At 51.2% G+C, this 7,132-nt stretch overlaps 1 non-coding gene across 1 annotated transcript; it reads left to right on the top strand.

The window, feature by feature from the left end:
• The first annotated feature begins 4,813 nt into the window (after window positions 1-4,813).
• On the top strand, window positions 4,814-4,880 carry TRNAP-CGG (transfer RNA proline (anticodon CGG)). Its single transcript has one exon. It is a non-coding gene; the product is annotated as a tRNA-Pro (tRNA).
• Window positions 4,881-7,132: the final 2,252 nt, after the last annotated feature.

The following is a 7,132-nucleotide window of genomic DNA, read 5'->3' as shown; positions in this document are numbered from 1 at the left end:
TGATCTTAGCATGCGACGCGTCACCGTACGGGGTGGGCTCCGTCCTGGGTCACCAACTCCCGGATGGGAGGGAGGTCCTAGTAGCCTACTACTCGAGGACCCTGATGCCAGTGGAGTGAAACTATGCCCAGATAGACAAAGAGGCCTTAGTGATCGTGGCAGGGGTGCAAAAGTTTAACGACTACCTGTTTGGGAGATGTTTTACCATAGCAACGGACCACAAACCACTCCTGGGCCTCCTCGCCCTGGACCGCCAAACGCCACAGATTCTATCGCAGCGCATTTTGCGGTGGAATCAGTTCCTCAATTCCTACACCTATGCCCTGGTCCACCGGCCGGGCAAGGCGATGGGACACGCAGACGCTCTCAGTTGCCTGCCGCTGCCCTCCATAGACCCCGACCCGGCCCCAGCCCACCATGTGATGCTCATCAAAACGCTACCCGAGAGACCCCTACATGCAGAGAGGTAGCGAAAGCCACAGGGCGCGACAAAATACTCGCATGGGTTCTCGACTGGGTGGTAAGGGGATGGCCAGAGGGAAAACAGGGCAAAGAGTTCAGGGCATACACAACACGCAAGGAAGAACTATCCGCCCACAAGGGATGTCTTTTATGGGGAGCAGGGTGGTGGTTCCCCACCCCCGCTGCAAAGACAAGTGCTGGAGGCCCTTCATGAAACACATCCAGGGATTGTACGGATGAAGGCCTTAGCATGCAGCTTTGTGTGGTGGCCGGGGATGGACGAAGAAATAGAGGGGTGGGTCCGGAGGTGCAAAGCTTGCCAGGAGTCCCGACCCGAACCGCCCAGCGCCCCCGCACAACGTTGGGAAGCACACAGGAAGCCGTGGTCTAGGCTACACATCGACTTCGCGGGCCCCTTTCAGGGCCAAATATTCTTCACCCTGGTGGATGCGTATACCAAGTGGTTGGAAGTTATTCCGGTAGCTTTTACCTCAATGGCAGCGGTGATCCGGGTGCTGCGCAGGACCCTGAGCACGCATGGGATTCCGGACACCATCGTCTCGGATAATGGGACGGCCTTCACCTCCCGGGAATTCCAGGAGTTCTTGCAGAGATACCTAATACAGCACATACGGTCCGCCCCATTCCACCCGGCCACCAACGGCCAAGCAGAGCAGATGGTGTGCACCACTAAAGAAGCCCTGGGCCGTATCGTGCAGGGGGATTGGGACAACCGCCTAGCCGCCTTCCTATTCGATAATAGGATAACCCCCAACCCAGTCACTGGGGTCAGCCCAGCCGAGCTGTTAATGGGACGGAAGCTAATCACACGATTAGATCAGCTGCACCCCGACAGGGCCACTAACATCCGCGGTTCCCCCGAGATCAGAGAAGCGGCCAGAGAATTCTTCCCCGGGGATCCGGTGTATGCCAGGAACTATGCCAGCGGTTCGGAGTGGGTAGCGGGTCGGGTGCTACGAGTAATAGGGTCCCGCCACTATGACGTATCAACGGAGGGAGGCAGTATACTGCGGAGGCACATTGACCCAATGCGCCGCCGCACCTTGCCGGAAGAGCCGGCTGCAATACGGAGTGAGGAGGAACCCGCGGCCGCGCCTACGTGGAGAGCCAGCCCGGCCCCGCCGACCGCTCAGGCCGATCGGGCAGTTGAGTAGTAGAGACACCAGACGAGCAGCAAGGCCCCGGCAACATTAGGCCGGGGGTTCTCCCATGCGGGGAAGCCGCTCAGATTCCACTAGCGACCCAGAGGAGGTCAACCCGAGAACGCATGACCCCCGCTTACTTGCGGGATTATGTGTCCTGAGCTAAGGGGGGAGGAGTGTTATGTATTGAACATAAGCTGTGTACTGCATGGCGATCGTTGCTAACAGCGACCTACGGGTCCCCGGATGTGGCTCGCCAGATGCCCCGCCCATCAAGATCTACGGCAGGAAGTTTGACTGGCCAGGATTGGTCTGGCCAGTCGAGGGGGCTGTTCCGGGTAATGTATATAAGTGGGACCCGGCCCGCATGCTCTCTCTCTTGTAATGTACCACCGAATAAAGTATGTTTCCTTCAAGTCATCTCGCGACTCAATACATTACAAATATCATCTTCCTGGGAAGCACAGGAAGATCCAGTTACTTCACTTTTTTTTTTCATTTAAGTCGCTCATAATTAACCTTGCCCACAGGGTGAGTCATTCATAAAATAGTCCAATATGCTATTAGAGTCAGGCACACCATATAATTGTCCACCATATAATTATATAGTCCACCACATTCGGAAGCTGCCCCATTAAGCCAATGGACCCCATTGGAAGGCAATATAGTGCTGGGGCTCAGAATGAGATGATTCCTGGACACTAAAACTCAGCATGCTCTTGCTGAAACCAGAAAAGGTGGTTGCTGACTAGGTTTACTGATATGTTAAGGGCACCTTGAGAAGAGCAGAGCACTCAGAGAAACTGAACAATTCCAGATAGGGTTTGTCAGAACACTTTTTAGTAGTTGTAATGCAGGAACTAATGAAAGTTTTCCTGTTTATTAGGGGTGGTACTGTGGGATCCATTCTTCCAACAAAGTGACTATATATGGGAAAATATGTGGCCCAGGACTAAAACAGGTTGGTATTCTCTCTTTAGCTATGTTTCCATTACGACTTGTTGTATAATTAGGACTATCACTATCACAAGCACTTATTGACTGGTGCCATGGCGCCAAAATAAGGCCTCTGTTCTGCTTCCTTGTGCCTAAACCATCAATTTTTTAAAAATCCAGAGTGAGAGTCTGGAGTGTTCCAACCTGTAGAACACACTGAGACTTCCATCACCCCAATCCTGTAGTATACCACCTTGAACTCCCCCTCCCCCCACTATTTTATGGTGAAGAGTGCGAAGGGGAAGAATAGGGCTGCCAGGTCTCCATTAGGCTTCCCAACCCTCCCGCCCTGGCGGGGGACCCCAGGATTTCCACCCTCTTCCCCCGCTCCCCCAAAAAACGGAAGCGGGGGGAGGGGGGAAACGGCGCCGGGGTGCCCCCCTTTCCCCTCTCCTAAGACTTCACAAGAACAGTTACTTGGCGAGGGGAAGGCGAAGGCTGTGGATCGTTGCAGGGGCAGTGGCAGCCCGTCCCTGATTGGAAGGGGGTATGGCAAAAGGGGAGCGGGGAGAAACCACGCAGGAAAAGGCGCTCGCCTCACCAAGCCGCGCCTCTGCGGCGCGAGGCACTCCCCGGCCCCACCTACTAAATCGCCGCTCTCTTTTCTGCCTCCCTCCGCCGGCGCCGCCTCCTCTCAGCGACTGGAGCACGAGGAAGGGAAGGGGAGGGGGGAGAGAGAGAGAGGAAAGCGTTCCGTTGGCAAGGAGACGTTGCCAAGGAGACCCTTTCTCGGCAAACAACGTGGGAGCGCGACCCCGCCAAGCAAAGCCAATTTCCGCTCCCTGGAATTTGAAGCTAGATCCGGGAATGTCCTCTGCTGGACGGGGAGGGCTTCCTCCGCACCGTTACAAAGCGGGACGGAGCCACTAAGCGCGGAAGACTCCTGCTGCCTTCTCACCTAGCCTCTGGCCGCGGACTCCCCCGCAGACGGCCGGGATCGGCTCCTCCAGGAGTTCCGTTGTTGCTGCAGAGCAAATAACTGGAGCGGCCTGCCGCGGCCGTCACCACTGGCGAGACTCGAGGGGAACTTTTAGTCTCCTCCCCTTCTAAACGGGAGAGGGGAGGGGGTCGTCAGGGGAAGTTGGGCACATTCCAGGCGCAGAAGCGGGGAAGAGGGAGCCCGGGGATTTTCGGTCCACGATTCAGACGTGACCCTCTCTGCTTGCAAACGCTACCTTGGTGGACTTGTAGAGAAAGTTCAGTAAAGAGGGCTGCCTGCTCCAGAGCGACGACTGCCTGTTGTAATTCCAGGAGGAAAGCTTTTTCAAAATCCTGTGCGGATTACTTCCGAGCAAACGCCTAAGGCTTGGGCAGCTTGCACACGTGAGACTGAAATGATCGACAAAATGCTGTATTTGTTTTTTTAAAAGTGCACGATTGAGTTCTCTGCATTCTGGTTTGCACTCTCCTGCTGCCCCACGTTGGCATATCACTGGTGCTGTTTGAGGTCATGTGAACTAGGGTAGTAGGACTGGCGGATCGCCAGCTGGGCCTGGACATCTCCTTGAATTACACCTGATCTCTGGACTGTAGATATATTAGTTCCCCTGGAGAAAAATGCTGCATTGGCAGGTGAACTCTACCCCGGCCCAAACCACAGTCCCTCCCCCAAACCACATCCTCCCCAACCTCCACCCCCCAAATCCCAAGAAATTCCCAGCCCAGAGTTGTCATTCCCAACAGTGTAGTGTTGAGGTTAACTTGTCAGCTAGGGTCTGGAAGACTTAGGTTCAAATCCTTCCATTGTCACAGGTGACTTTTAGCTGGTTACATACTCCCAGCCTAGCGTACCTCACAAGATTGCTGTGAGGATCAAAATGGGTATGGGAGAACCACATAGGCTATTCTGAGCTCCTTGGAGAAAAGGTGGGATAAAAACACTGTAGACAGATAGGGTGGCATTTTTGAATGGTCTTAATGTGTCGAGATAAAGCATGGCACAGGCAAGACAAGTTTTGCACATGAATTTCAAACAGAGCAACTGCAAAATCTGACTTCAGGCTGCACTGTGTGCATAAAGTGCTAGTGCTGTCAAGTCGCAGCCAACTTACAATGACCCCAGCAAGGGGCTTTGAAGGCAGTCAGAAGCAGAGGTGGTTTGCCATGGCCTTCCTCTCCATAGCCTTCCTTGGTGGTCTCCCATCCAACTACTGACCATGCTTAGCTTCCAAGATGGAGCTTTGGGGAGGGACGGTGGCTCAGTGGTAGAGCATCTGCTTCGGAAGCAGAAGGTCCCAGGTTCAATCCCTGGCATCTCCAAAAAAGGGTCCAGGCAAATAGGTGTGAAAAACCTCAGCTTGAGACCCTGGAGAGCCGCTGCCAGTCTGAGAAGACAATACTGACTTTGATGGACCAAAGGTCTGATTCAGTATAAGGCAGCTTCATATGTTCATATTGTTTGCTCTCCCTGCAGCCGCAGCCGCAAGGCTCTTCTCCCTTCAAACTTTTGCGGCTGGCGGGAAGCCGGTAAAGGGACGCGCGAGGTTCTTTTGCCTCCGTCTCCCCGCGGCAAGGAAGCTGGACGGCCGGCGGGAGCGGCGAGGGTGAGGGGAGCCCTCTTTCTCGTGGTGGGGGGGGGGAAGTGTCCCTTTAAATGTGAGGGCCAGAACTCCCTTGGAGTTCAATTCTGCTTATCACACCCTTGATCCTGGCTCCGCCCCCAATGTCTCCTGGCTCCACCCCCAAAGTCCCCAGATATTTCTTTAATTGGACTTGGCAACCCTAGTCTCCATACTTCTAGTGGCTGTTCCTCTATTTAAGGTGGTTTATCTGGCCAGAATTCATGCTATTTCGGTCATAAGTCCCAGCAGATGGAATGATTTTCCTGAGGGGGAGATGAGGTGCAGCAAGAATTTTAATGGTAGGACTTTTAATGGAGTGCAGGATGCAGACAGTTTTGGATGAGGAAGACAGTTACCTTTTTTGTGTGCCATGTTTTAAATTTGTCTTTATAAGCTGCCTTGAACTAGAAAGGAAAGGTGAATTTAAATAGTTTAATAAATAAATGAATTCCATACTCATGGGTGGGCCTGCTAATGTCATAGGTAGGAGGATCTGCTAATGTAATGGGATAGAACTGGGATTGTCACACTGAATAGCAATTGATAGTAGTACTTCTAAGTATGGTTGACTCTGGTTAGTACTTGGATGGGCGGCCACTAAGCAAGTCCAGGGTTGCCAGACAGAGGCAGTCAATCACAAACCACCTCTGAATGTCTCTTGCCTTTAAAATGCTAAGGGGTTGCCATGCCAGCTGTGACTTAATGGCACTTTCTGTCATTACTACTTCCACACACCACTATGTAGCTGTGCATAGTCACAATTGTGTAGCTTTGAAGAGATGGGTTATTTAGCAAATTTAAAAGTACTTAAAAAAAAGAAATTAACAGTGCATAGAGTTGCCAGCTCCAAATCAGTAAATTAGTGGGGATTAGGGAGTAGAGCCTGGGGAGGCTGGGGGTTTGGGGAGGGGAGGGACCTCAACAGGGTATAATGTCATACAGTCTACCTTCCATTTTATCCAGGGGAACTGGTCTTTGTAGACTGGATATCAGGTATAAATTTGGAAGATCTCCAGGCCCCACCCAGAAGTTGGGCTACGAAGAGGTACATGGCATAGTGAGTCAAGTAACCCAAAATAAACTGTGAAAAAAATTACTGATATCAAAAATTGTATCAAATTTATAAAGAACTCGTTTAAGTCCTAATCCAATAACTATAACCAAGTCCTTCACAAAACTGATCTTTCTCTCTTAACATGGTGCACTACAATACATTAGAGTGCTTGTGCAAAAATTCAATATAGTCCAAAAATTTCCAAAAACTGCCCATATGGAATCAGTAGATGGACATCTTAGAACCACCTCAATGGAGCTAGCTATTTTATTGGTTCATTTCAGAAACCTTCATAGAGGGGCTGAATATCGTCCACATTCTCTTACATTCCATGCCACTTCTAACAGTCAATGGACATAACAAACACTCGTTTCTTCATTGCTTGTTATGCTAACTGCTTCAGTTCTGGACATCTTGTAGCTGCCCCTCCCCCATTTCTTCCCAGGCTATCTGGACAAAAACTGCTTGCACATTTTTTCTTGTATCTCCACAACAAAAAAAGCTTTTTAAAAATGAAAACTAGGGAGTCAGGGAAAGGGTATGGCATATTTTTGAGGGGGCAGTGACCCCTAATGTAAGAACATAAGAGAAGCCATTTTGGATCAGGCCAATGGCCCATCCAGTCCAACACTCTGTGTCACACAGTGGCCAATATATGTGTGTATGTGTGTGTATACACACACACACACGTACATATATATGTACACTGTGGCTAATAGCCACTGATGGACCTCTTCTCCATGTTTTTATCCAATCCCCTCTTAAAGCTGGCTAAGCTTGTAGCCGCCACCACCTCCTGTGGCAGTGAATTCCACATGTTAATCACCCTTTAGGTGAAGAAGTACTTCCTTTTATCCATTTTAACCTGACTGCTCAGCAATTTCATTGAATGCCCA

Source organism: Heteronotia binoei, chromosome 1 (assembly GCF_032191835.1).
Source record: "Heteronotia binoei isolate CCM8104 ecotype False Entrance Well chromosome 1, APGP_CSIRO_Hbin_v1, whole genome shotgun sequence".
Lineage (NCBI taxonomy): Eukaryota > Metazoa > Chordata > Lepidosauria > Squamata > Gekkonidae > Heteronotia > Heteronotia binoei.
This window is presented reverse-complemented; position numbering and strand designations above follow the sequence as displayed.